The sequence below is a fragment of the Scyliorhinus canicula genome, chromosome 10 (genome assembly GCF_902713615.1).
Source record: "Scyliorhinus canicula chromosome 10, sScyCan1.1, whole genome shotgun sequence".
NCBI lineage: Eukaryota > Metazoa > Chordata > Chondrichthyes > Carcharhiniformes > Scyliorhinidae > Scyliorhinus > Scyliorhinus canicula.
Genome location: NC_052155.1, coordinates 160729077 through 160742859, shown reverse-complemented (window position 1 = coordinate 160742859; position 13783 = coordinate 160729077).

Here is a 13783-nt window from a genome sequence, read left to right as displayed (position 1 = left end):
GGTCGGATCCCGATATGGGTGGCCAGCTTCAGGTGGGAGGTTACTTGTTATGTGCAGGTTAGAATTCTCCCCCGACCACAAGGATTAAAAGACACAATAACCAGAAGGAGTAACACTGCATGCATCATACATCCCAGAATTGATCGAATGTCATTTTGCTAGAACAGGATAATCAAGGACACAGGCCATCACGGGCACATTTTGCTCTCCCCTACAGCAAAAAAGACATCAACAAATGATCAACAGGGAGTAACGTCGAGGATTATAGAAGAACCGAGTGGTGATATGACTATGGGCCATATCATAGTTGTAAGGTGTGCGACCTCCAACCAGCAGGTGGCGGTACAGACACACCATGCGGTCTCTAGACAAAGGTCATGTGACCTGTGCCTCCGATATAAGGGGAGACGCATCCGTCACCTTCAGAAGAAGACTGAGAGAGTAATAAGACATACATGTGAATGGTCAGTGCTAGGTGCAAGTTCCAGAGCAGTAGTTAGCAAACTCCATGATAACGTGCTCTGTATCAGATTGCTATCTTACCACGCAAGACTCAATAAAAGATTGTGGTTTGAACAAGTTGCAGTGTTTGTAAAGTACAAAGGACCAAACACAACAAACCACAGGGTAAATTGCAGGATAAAGACATCTTCCACATTACATGGGAAGGCGAAGGATAAAGCAGGATAAACAAGCACTCTTCAGGCTCTCTCAAGGATTGCAGTAATTGAAGCATGAGACACCACTGGGGCGCGATTCTCCGCAAATGCGGCGAGTCGTAAAGGCTGCCGTGAAACTGGCCGTGTTTCACGGCAGCCTCCGCGCCCCCTCCCAGGACCCGATTCTCCCCCCCGGGCGGGGCTAGCAGCGGGACCCCGTGAAGCACGGCATCGCGGGCTTAGCGACCGTCGCTAAGTCCAAGCGTCACGCCGGCTGACGCGCACGATGACGTCAGCCGCGCATGCGCAGGCTGGACGGCTCCAACCCGCGCATGCGCGGATGACGTCATCACGCAGACGCGTCAAACCCACGCATGCACGGGCCGTCATGCCCCTCAGCCGCCCCGCGGACTGATCCTGCGGGGCGGCGGAAGAACAAATAGTACGCGGGTATCGGACCCGCTGCCCGCGATCGGTACCCACCGATCGCAGGCCCATGCCACCCGGTGCCATGGTTGCCCGGGACGGCACCTTGCGGCCGTTTTCACGAACAGTGGGCAAAATTCTCTGACCCCCAGCAGGGTCGGAGAATCGCCTGGGGCCGCCGAAAATCCAGCCCCCGCCGTGGCAGAGATTCTCCGCCACCCGAGAAGTGGCAGTGGCAGGAAACTCGCCACTCCGACCAGCGAGGCCCCTGCGGTGATTCTCCGGCCCGTATGGGCCGAAATCCCGCCGCTGGGAGGTCACTCCCGCCGCCGAGGTTTGAACCACCTCTGTAACGGCGGGATCAGCGGCGCGAGCGGGCCCCGGGGTCCTGGGGGGGGGGGGGCGGGGGCGCGATCGAACCCTGGGGGGTGCCGCCACGGTGGTCAGGCCCGCGATCGGGGCCCCCCGCTCAGACTCCGGGCCAGTGCCCTTCTGTGCACTATTTCTCTTCCACGGCCGCCATGCGGAAGGGAAACCGACATCGCGCATGCGCTGGTGGTGACGTCAGCGGCAGCTGGCCGCTGACGTCACCGCCGGCGCATGCGCCGACCAGCGAAAGCCTTTCGGCCAGCCCCGCTGCCGGGGGCGCCGGTTTTTTGCGGCAGTCTTCTGGTGCCAACCGCTCCGGCGCAGGGCTGGCCCCCAAAGGTGCGGAGGCGCGACCCCTGAGTGGTTGGCGCCACTCCCCTACGCCGGGACCCTCCGTCACACCGGGTAGGGGAGAATGCCGCCCTGTGAGAGCAGGTGTGATCGCATTCGTGAAAATGGCCGTAAAGGCCTGGGAACTCGGCCCATCGGCCTGGGGAGAATCGCTGCTCGCCGTAAAAAACGGCGAGCAGCGATTCGTGTCGTGGGGCGGCCGTGGGGGGGGGGTGGGGAGAATAGCGGGAGGGCGTGAAAATTGTCGGGAAGGCCCTCCCGCTATTCTCCGACCCGTCGTGGGCAGCGGAGTATCGCGCCCCATCACTTCCACTATGCTGTCTCTCCGTCACCCAAGTAGGCCACAGCCTAGGTCCCAGGCGGGGAGAATGACTCGACCCACTCGGCCACCCCTTACCCCTCAAGACAAACATCAAGAACAGGACGATATAGGACCGGTGATCGATGGGCCCATCTGACCTTGAAGACAGGATACACTGTGCTCCATTGAATTGGATGCATTCAGCCTCCAAATCAAAACTACCAAAGCATGGCAGCCAATTGTAAAACTCAACCAGGATCTCGCCTCTTACCTCTCGCCAGGGACTGGGCTCAGGTATAACCCCCCACCCCCTTCCACCCCCCGCCCATCCCCCATCTCCCGAAACCGTCAGGGTAGATGACATACCATGCAGCCGGGTCTCAATGACACAAAGGCAGGCCCTAACCAGGGAAAGTGCTCTTTCGAGTGCAAGAACCCTCTCATTCGTCTCCACTACTCTAAAGGTACCACATAATTCTTCGAAGTGAGCTCTAATGACCTGCTCTGCAAAGATCCTCAGTAAGACAACATTTTCGATGGCGGCCATCTAACAATGAACACAGCACCACCAGGGCGAGAGCTGGCTCAGCAACAACTGCGCCACTGCAAACTGGGCCCTTCCTCAGCCCGCTCCGACCACCACAAATAAATTAGGACATTAACATTTTATCTTGGCTCTTCCTCGCCAGAATGCCAATCAGGAACTTCCGGTGATATGGCACAAGCCAAGTAGCCCGGGAAAAAACAAAAATGTGCACCTGGATTAAATGAAGGATTAAAAGACGAACAGATCCGGAGCTCACAAAACGTAACCGCTCCCGCCCTCACATCACGAGATCCTCCTGCATGTCTATTTTAATGATGGTGGGGAAATACGCACATTGGGTTCAGACTTCAGAGGACTCAAAATCAAATTTTTTGTGGGGAAAAAATGACAGGGATGAGTTTTGACAACGGCGATCCGCGTAGAATGGAGAACTCCATTGAGCTCGGGCGGGATTCTCTGGTTGTTGGGCCGACGCGGCAGGAAATCCCGCCTGGGGTCTCCCACTCCACACCACAACTTTGTCGTAAGAACAACGGAAAACCCAGAGAAAAGGTGGACTGTCTCGCATTGAAATTATTCACCCCAGTGCCATCTGTATGCGCTCCATAGATACCGACAAAACATTAGGAAAGCAACCAGGAACTGAAAACACAGCATTGCCAGGGATCATACTCACACACACACACACACACACACACAGCTCCAGAATGCCAGGAATTGTATGATGTAATTTCTAACAAAACCAGGAACATCTGTAAGTTTGTACAGGAATTAGTTCAACTATCTTACCATTCATCTCCCACGTCAGTGCCAGAATATGAAGTATTGGCTCCGGGGGACTGCAAGTGAAGCAAAGGTCTCTTTCAGAAGTGTGAATTGGAATGCAGCAGTCGTAAACATTTGCGTTTCTCATGACCACATCAAAAAATTTGGAAGCAATCAGGTTTTGCCTCTCTACATTGAGCAGCGGGACCTGTAAATACCCTCCTGTCATTTGAAAGAAGTGTAACCTCTTGTGACATTCTGTTAGCCCGGACTAAGGGAAACAGTAACAAATCTACGGTCGGCTGCATTGTCTGTGTGGCCATTGTTAAAAAGTGATGAGTATTCCAGTCCATGCACAAAGCTGGTTGGACTGGATCACATTACGCCCTGTGAATGCATTTGTTTTACAGTATAACCTTGTGAGATCTGCCCAGGTAAATAAAATGTCGGAACTCCCTGCTAGCATCGCACCTTGTTCAGGAAGATTACTAACGGTCAATCCTCAAAAAAAAGCAGCTGGAAAGACAAAGGCATGTAGCCACTTCAAGGCAAGTGGCCAAATAGGAGAGCTACATGTGGTGGTATGATTTGCATAGCTGTCTGCCATTGGTGCAGAACACTGGCTTACCTTTGGCCCTGGTCAGTCATGTGCCTCTCGAACGATTGGTTGAGACCAGTCATCTGACGGCTCTCCGATTGGTCGAGGGGCTGAGTTAACCCCGCCTCCAGAGCGAGGTATAAATGCCCAGAACGCCCGGAGGTCGTCCATTTACTGTAGTCGACCGCAGGGCTAACTTCTAGCTTATTAAAGCCTGACTTTTGTACAGCAACTCGTCTCGCGTTCGATTGATGGTTCATCACTACATTTTATTATTCTTTTTTAAAAATCCAAATAGAAAATAGGAGCAGGAGTAGATATTCATACTCGCGTGCTTTCCTCATACCCTTGACGCCTTTGGGATCTAGAAATCTATTTATTTCCTTCTTAATTATATTCAGTGATTTGTCCTCCACAGCCTTCTGTGGTCAAGAATTCCACAGGTTCACCATCCTCAATGACGATGGGTGAGATTCTCCATTCCCCGATGCCGATTTCGTAATCGGCGATAGGACGGAGAATCCCTGTTTAAGACAAAATCGGGGGCAGCTCCTGTTTGATGCAGGTTTTGTATGCTCTGCCCTCTCCGAAACAGCATCATCGTGACGCACAACACACGCCGTTGGTACGGCTTCAGCGTGTCACCTGAAGGCCCTCCCCGATGCTCCTCCCCCAATGGGCCTAGTTCACGACGGCGCGGTTCGCTTCTGGTCTCAGCCGTGCGGGAACCCAGCGTGGCGGCTGCGGACTGGGTCCAGCACCGCCACAGTCGGGCAGGAGCTGTGCTGCTGGCCGGGGGGGCTTCCGCGAGGGCTGGGGGAACTGGTGGGGTTGGCCAGTGGGTGACGAGGGGGTGTTCGGGGGACACTATCTGGCAGGTCGGGTTCGCGCAAGGCCGGCGCCATGTTTTACGTCACGACTGCTGCAGGTTGTTGCTGTGCGCATGTGCGGCTACGGACCCGGCCATTCTCTGGCTGTTTATTTTGTGGAGGCCGGGGGGTTTTCGGGTCGCGGCTGCAAGCCCCTCACCAGTCGCAGCATCGGTGATGGAGCGCCGTCGATTTGTTCCACGTAAAAATGCCACGGATCCTCCATACTTAGTCTCAGAATCGGAGAATCTGGCCCAATGATTCTCCTCACCTCAGTCCTAAATGATCCACCCTGAGACTGTGACCCCTTGTTCTGGAGCCCACAGCCAAGGGAATCAACATCTCCGGGTCCAGTCTGTCGAGCCCTCTTGGAATTCTATACTTCCCAATGAGATCCACTCTCATTCTTCTAAACTCCAGTGAATACAGGCCCAGTCGAACCGATTCCTCCTCATACAACAATCCTACCATTCCAGGAATCAGTCTGGTGAACATTCGCTGCACTGTCCCTATGGCAAGTACATCCCTTCTTAAAAACTTGGCAGCAACCTTTGCAAAGACTGTATATAGGAAGGGAAGGGGAGACTGGGGCATTGTGTCACATTCCTCTGGATCCCACAAGAAAGCCTCTAACGTGTCACATGGATTCCACCTCCCCGTGATCAATCTCTTCTGCCAAGAGTGGTAGAATGTGAAGGAAGATAAGCAGACAGGTAAGGGTCAGTCCAGCCTTGTTGTAATCAATTAATAAAGAATATTTATTAACTTAAAAGAAATACACAACAAGAAATATGACCACGCACAACAGTACGCGTAACTGTAAGACTGGCTACACACACAGTATCTCATGAAGGTAACTCCTGTTCCCAGCTATCTACATTCCTGACCTCTGAAAGATGCCCCTTTCCCAAACGACATCAAATATTATATAATTCTATGAGCTAAAACCAGCATACAGTTAAAGCTTTGGGGGAAAATCTTCTTCAGTTCAGCATCGTGGTCCTTCCCTTTAAAATTTTTTAAAACAGCAGCTTTTTTCACCACCTTATATTTTTCTTTTTGGAAAAGCCTGCTTTCTCCAACTGGGAGTGGCTCTGGTAGTAACTGCTCCTCTCTCCCTACATTCAGCTATCCTGCTCTGGTTATACTGTTTCCTTCCTTTGATGTTATGCTATTTCAATAACACCTCGGACCAGGCTTCTGGATTACAGGTGCTAATCATATTCTTCTCTCTCCACTTTTAACTCATTTCTTCCATAGTTCTAGCACCTATTTCTATGCACCATTGTTTAACATCATAGTCACTTAGGTAGACACTTGTTTTGAAACCATAGAATCCCTCCAGTGCAGAAAGAGGACATTTGGCCCATCGACTCTACACCGACCCTCTGAAAGTGCACCTCATCTCAGCCCATTCCCCCGCCCTATCCCTGTAACCCCACCTAACCTACACACCTTTGGACACTAAGGGGCAATTTTAGCATGTCCAATCCATCTAACCTGCACATCTTTCCCTGCTGCTATGCTAATTAACATATCAAAACATTCCTTCAAACAGCTGCACTCATTGATTCCCCTTTTATCCAATTTTTTATGCAATCCCAATTTTATCTTAATCTTGATTTTACTCAATTCTTAATTCATATTTTTACTTCAAAATCTTGACAAACCCAAGGTTTCAAATATCTTCAGGGCTCAACATGTTAGTCCATCATTACACAGGTTTCCCACATGCAGCCCAGGGGTTTCCCGACGGTGTGGGGCTTCCTCACAATGGGAAATCCCATTGACCAGCCGGCGAAATGGAGCATCATGCCGGCGTGCTGAACCAGAAATCTGGAGCGGCGGGACAGAGAATCCAGCCCAAGGGCTCCCCACCAAAAACATGTCTGACGTTGTCTCTCAGAAACTTGCGGCAGGATTCCTGATTGGGCACGGGGGATTGTTGGGCACTATCTGTAGCTATGGGGAATGGAAATGTTGAATGTTCAAAATTAAAACATGTTGGGTGCGATTCTCCGCACCCGCGAAAAATCGCGAAATTGTCGTAAAAAACGGGCGCGTTTTACGACGGTCGGGAAGGGTCCATTTCCCGACGTATTCACGTCCGGGAAATGGGCTAGGAATGCGGCCGCGTCAATCATGTGCGCGATGACAACGGAACGCGGCGACGACACGATCACGCCCACGTGATGCCGCCCGACACCGTAAAAAGGCGCGGGCGAGCACAGAATCTGTAGGCCATGATGTCGGAGCCCAGGAGAGCTGCACCTCGTTTTGTGGAGGCCGATGTGGATACGCTGCTCGATGCTGTCGAGCAGAGGAGGGGCATCATCCACCCGCGGAGAGGGCATCGCCAACCTGCCAGCGCGGTACGCCAGGCCTGGCGTGAGGTGGCTGCTGCCGTCAGTGCTGTGGGGCAGACCCCTTCGCTCTGCAGAGCAGTGCCGGAAAAAGCTTCACGACCTCACCAGGGCTGCCAGGGTAAGTGCCAAGAAGGTGCCCCCTGGTCACAACCATCCCTCCCCCCCCCTTTACTTAATCACACACCCCCCCTGGCACAAGGGGGTGGAGGGGGATTGGGGCAGAGTTATTTGAGGGTGGTTCACAAAGTTGTCACAGACCCAGCGCTCTGGCCCCGTGGAGAGATGCAATCGTCTTATGACAACTTGACCCCCAAACTGTGCCAGTATCTGAACGGACTGCTGATACCTGCCGTATTGTAATGATCTACCTATGTACCCTCCCCCAACAGGCCAAGTCCGCTCACAACACCCGTGAGCGGCACCAGACTGGAGGGGGTTCGCCCAACCTGCACCCCCTCACCACCTTTGAGCAGAGGGCACTGGACCTTGTTGGGGGGTCTGCCACCCGGGATGTCGCGCTATGCGAGGTTGGCGGAGCTGCAACAAGTGAGACAACCCTCCTTGACAAACACCCACCCCTCCCCCATCCTCTGTCCCTTCACACAACCTGCCCACTGGGATACCTCCCCCATCCTCTGTCCCTTCACACACCCTGCCCACTGGGATACCTCCCCCATCCTCTGTCCCTTCACACACCCTGCCCACTGGGATATCTCCCCCATCCTCTGTTCCTTCACACGCTGCCCACTGGGACCGTCCAGCGGCCTGCCGAGCAAATCTAAATAACCCGTCTCATTCTCTTCCCTAGGACATGATGCCGAACGACCAGGGCCGTCTGGCTGCAGACGGACACAGGCATCTGCCGCCACCTCACCCGGGGCCGCACGACAGAGGGTGCCCGATCAGCGGGGAGTCCCATCCTCCCCAACCCAATCTGCGGATCAGGACGTCCAGAGGGTGGCGAGACCACAAGCCACGGAAATGGCCAGCGATAACCCTCCGGACTCTGAGCGGCCCGACACCATTGAGGAGGCGCTAAATTGCGACAACATCGGGCTTGCGGCACTGCTATCTCCCACAACATCCATCATCCCAGAGACACTCATCCCGGCTGGCCTATTTAGTGATGAGTCTCCTGGGTCACAGTCTGGTTCGCACATCACAGCTGAGCAGGTACAGCAGGTGGAGGTCGGAGCAACCGAGGGCCCGGACTCGCGGAGGCCAGACCAGGCCCAGCATGCAGCTGGCTCCCAGACGTTTTCGGAGTTCCTGGAGTTTCTCAACCCACCCGCACAGCCGATGCCTCAAGAAACCCAGGGAGACAATGATGGGATGAGGGCTGTCTTCCAGACTCTGCAGACGCTGTTAGAGGAGTCGAACCGCGTCCACGAGCAGGGAGTGGTGCCGCTCTTGGCAGAGACTCGATCCGACACCGCACGGATGGCATCCGCGGTGGAGAAAATGGGTCAGGTTATGCAAGGCGTTGGGGTTAATGTGCACGCATCATCCTCGGCCCTGGACAGGGTTGCCCTCTCACAGGCAGCAATGTGCCAGAGGCAAAACGACATTGCCGGCGCCCTGCAGGCCTTGGCCCAGTCTCACCAGGTCATTGCCCAGTCGCAGCAGTCAGTCGCCGAGAGCATCAACCGCCTGACACATGTGCTGGATGGCGTCGTGCACACACAGGTTGAGGTCGCACAGTCCCTGGCGGGAATGTCTAACTCCCTGGACTCCGTGTCTGCAAACATTCGGATCCTGGTCGATACCATTGCAGGCCTCCAGGACTGGCAGCGCCAGGTGTCGGTGGTGCGACGGGGCACCTCCCCGCTCGCACCTCTGACCCAAAGTGAGGCCCGGGGGCCACCGGGCTCCCCGAGGGAGGAGGAGGTTTCGGGGCCCGTCCCATTAAGTCCATCACGGGACGTCCCGGAATTCTCGGCCTCCCCCCGTCCCATCCCTGGTGCATCGGGTGGGCAGCAGGCAGAGCAGGGTGGCACAATGTCACCCGAGACGCCCGCAGAGCAGCCTGGCCCATCAAGGCCGGGTCGCCCCAGGAAACGCTTGGCCAAGGAGAAACGAGTCGAGGGGGGCGATTCGCAGCAATCCTCCTCCACTCCTGCTGTATCATCTGGGGACTCACGTAGACATAGTGTTAGGGCCCGTAAGGCAACTAAGATAGACACTGAGTAAGTTGGCACGGGTGAAGGGCACAGTTTAGGGGCTAGGGCACCTGTAAATAATTGTTAACATTAAACGCACTGTTCCACCTTACTTGTAATACCGTGTGATTGTTCCACAGCCACAGGAATCGTGATGGTGACCGAGTGTCGCTGGGGTTGACGAGCGGTGAAACTTCGGTGCCGGGTGTGCAGTCCCTGCCCCTCCCCCCACCCCCTCCCACAGCTAGCCCACGCGGGCACGTGATAGAATGTCCGTGACGATCTCAGCGGCCACCAAGGTGGATGGTTCAGCTATTGCCATGGGTCAGACTCTCTCTAACGATTCTGAGCTCACAGCTCTTCGCAGAGCGGGCTGTCATCATTCCACATGGCACTGATCACACCCGCTGACACAGCCATCAATGTTGTGCCATACCGTCTGGACCCAGTGGTAAGGGTGATGTCTAAGTGGAGCAGTGTACACTGAGAGGGGGTTGGGAGGGGGGGGGGGTGGTGGTGGTGGCAGTTGTGTGTTGACCCTCTGCACGACTAGCGATGCAGGTGGTGGTTTGGTGTTCAGCGGGGACGTCACATGCGACGCGTGAACCGTGCTGCCACCAAGGCGTCGCGTGCCCGCCGTCCTCGCCGGGTCTGTCGTGCCGCCTCCTGGACATCACCAGCACCTGGGTCGTGTCTGCGTGCTGCGCCTGCCACTCCGCCAGCCTCCTCCTCCTCCTCCTCCTCCTCCCTCTCCTCCCTCTCCTCCGTCTCCTCCTCCTCCCTCTCCTCCTCCTCCTCCTCCTCCTCCTCCTCCTCTGTGCTGGCACCACTGCCACTGGCTTCTCCCTCCGCCTCCTGCAGCAGGTCATCTCCCCTCTGCATCGCGATGTTGTGCAGCGCACAGCAGGCCACAACAATGCGAGCAACCCTGACGGCCTGGTACTGCAGGGCCCCTCCGGAGCGGTCCAGGCACCTGAATCTCATCTTCAGGAGGCCAAGGCAGCGCTCCACCACACGCCTGGTTGCTGCATGGGCCTCGTTGTATCGTGTTTCCGCATTGGTCTAAGGCCTCCGTATAGGCGTCATCAGCCAAGACCTCAGCGGATAACCCCTGTCGCCTAGCAACCAACCCCTCAGCCGGGGGGGACGTCCCTCAAACATCGCAGGGATGAACGACTGCGCCAGTATGTAGGAGTCATGCACACTCCCTGGGAACCTTGCACAGACGTTCATGATCCTCATGTGGGGGTCGCATACCACCTGGATATTCATGGAGTATGTCCCCCTTCTGTTTGTGAAACGTCCCTGTCCCCTGCAGGCGGGCGCATGGGGACGTGAACACAATCGATTGCCCCCTGCACCATCGGTATCCCGGCCACGCTGGCAAATCCACGAGCTCGTGAGTCTTGACTTGCTTGGTCCTCGGGAAAGGTGATGTAGCGGTCCGCGATGGCATAGAGGGTGTCGGTCACATCCCGGATGCACCTGTGCACCGATGACTGGGAGATCCCGGAGACGTCCCCGCTCGGAGACTGGAAGGAGCCGGTAGCATAGAAGTTAAGAGCGACCATCACCTTGATGGCAACCGGGATCGCGTGTCCTCCCCCCGTTCCACGTGGGGCGAGATGCGCCACGAGGTGACAGATATGTATCACCGTCTGCCTACTCAGCCAGAGTCTCCTCCTGCAGATGATGTCCGTCATTGTTAGGAAAGGGACCCGGACACGGTACACCCTCGGCCTTGGTCGTCGCCTCTGGCGCCGTGGCTGCACCCTCACTTTCTCCTCTTCCTTCTCCTCCTCCCCTTGCTGCTCGACGACTGGCAACTCCTCGGCCCTTCCCTCTGCTGCTGCAGCTGGCCCTGCATCCACTGCGGGTTGTGGATGTGGATGCTGCTGCATCGCCAAATGCAGTGCAGCGGCCCCAACCACTGCGCAGAACATAGCCGTTCTGTTCACATACATTTGTGCTAACCTACAGAAGGGTGGTGGGGGGCAGAGAAACGGGACATGTTAGACGGGGGTTAGTCGACACCTCGGCAGCCGCCAGCCACGGGATACCTGTGTGTCCCGGTGGCCTGGTCGCGCTGCTGACACGCGGGCAGCCTAACCCCTGGTCACTTTCTGCATCCAACGGCCAGTTAACTATGTCCTCCTTACGGGTGCGTCAGTGGCCTGTGGCCGGAAGCCACAGGGGAACCAGCGGCCGTGTCCTCGTGACCGGCACGCTGTGGCATGGTGGCAGACATTTTGTTACGGGGTTGGACGGCTCACTCGCTCACTCTCTACCTAACCCCCCCCCCCACTCCCACTCCCCCCTCCATCTCCCCCACTGCCCTCTCCATCTCTCCCACTCCCCCCCCTCCGTCTCCCCCACTCCCCCCCTCTCCGTCTCCCCCACTGCCCTCTCCATCTCCCCCACTCCCCCCCCCTCCGTCTCCCCCCACTCCCCCCCCTCCGTCTCCCCCACTCCCCCCCCCTCTCCGTCTCCCCCACTGCCCTCTCCATCTCCCCCACTCCCCCCCCTCCGTCTCCCCCACTCCCCCCCCTCCATCTCCCCCGCTCCCCCCCGCTCTGGACCCACCCTCCCGTTCTCAGGGATGTCTTCCCCGTTGTGGCCAGACTCGAGCGGTGTGCTGAGCGGTGCGCTGAGCGGTGCGCTAACCTCCTGGAAGCAGTCATCAGCCAGCACAACTGGTTGATGAACTTAAAAAGCAGGTGTGTTTCACGCCGTGTAAACAGTGCGCGATGACGTCGGGACTTCGGCCCATCCGGGCTGGTGAATAGCGGGGGGGGCAATTTGTAGCGAATCTGGTCGTGTCGGGGGCGTAATGGAGGCGTTTGACGGGAATAGCGGGAGAGCGTCGGACCAGCGTCGCCGTAAAAATTTGCGCCGCCCGCTATTCTCCGACCCGTCGTGAGTGCGGAGAATCGCGCCCGTTATACCTGATACATGTGAAGCCTCTGGCATGTTAATCTTCACAGCAGGCCTGCCTGCACCCCCACCCTTTGTTGACCTTCGATTCCCCCCAGGCACAGTGGTCCAAGATAAAAGCCCCCAATACAAATCTCGTTCAGAGGATGGATGTAAGCGTGCTGTCAGCAGAAAGACAGGAATCAGACCTTGGCATAAACTGAGGAGCACCAGAGCTGACCTCACAGCGCGTGATCATCACTCTCCTGCCTTATATTGACCCACTGAGGTTCTCCGAGTGTCCCAGAATGTAGCTGTCACGCACACTCCCTGGGAACTGTCCCCAGACGTGCATGATCTGGAGGTGGTGGTGGTTGTACATCAGTTGAACATTCAGGGAGTTGAACCCCTTCCAGTTAATGAAGGGCACTCCCTGACACCGCGGTGTGCACAATGCGACATGCATGCCATCAATTTTCCCCTGGACCGGGGCATCCCAAAGATGGCAGAGAATCCTGCAGCACTGACATCTTGGTGGGCTATGTCCAGCTCAAAATTGTATTGTCAGCTGGCCGGGCATACAGGGCAGCCTTGACCTCACAGTTGCACTGTGGCCTGTAGCTTGTGAAATGTTGCACAAGTCCTCGCTCGAGCCCTGGAATTAACCGGTGGCATGGACATTCAGGGCTGCAGTGATCATCACGGTCACCAGGAGCAGGTGTCCTCCTCCTCTACGGGGTGCCCCACTGTCTCTTTGTTGAGATTAAATCTCCTGCGGCACTTGTCCGTCCTCTCCTTGAAACACCTGTACACCTTGGGCCGCTGCCAGCATCTTCCTCTGGGCTCTTCCTTGGCCTGGTAGGCAGCCGGGTCTTCAGGGTGTGCCGAAGACCCTGGGGTGCCGCCTCAAGCCTGCGTCGACGCTGCTGCCTTCTCTGGCACCCAGCCGCCTGGGGCAGCAGCTCCAGCGCCCTTAAGCTGCAGGGCCAAAAATGGAACTGGCTACTCACCTTCTGAATTCCGCTCAGCTGCCTTTATGCCAGCTTCCCATTTTTAAAAAGGAGTACTAAATGACGCCCACGTGATTTCTCGCTGGGGAGCCGATGAATTCCCGGGAAGCTGTTACATTCAACTTCAAGCTTGCAAATGAGATTGAATGCAAATTTGGGTTAACGATATGCTCGCCATATTTGGGTGAGATCCGGAACTTGCCATCAGGAGAGAGCTGGTTAGATGGCAAACTGATTTGCACCTGGCGCAAACCTCGTTTTTTGCCTTTCCCACTATTTAACCACTCCTCCCCCAACATCACAAACACAAAACAGTCTGACAAACATCTCCAACACTAGACCGTGAATTAATTGTCCCCTCACAATAATGTGCTAATTTTTCCCACATTTATGTGCTTGAACCTCTTTAATCAGGTTTTCATCCCTCCTACTGAAATGGTCCTGAAAAAA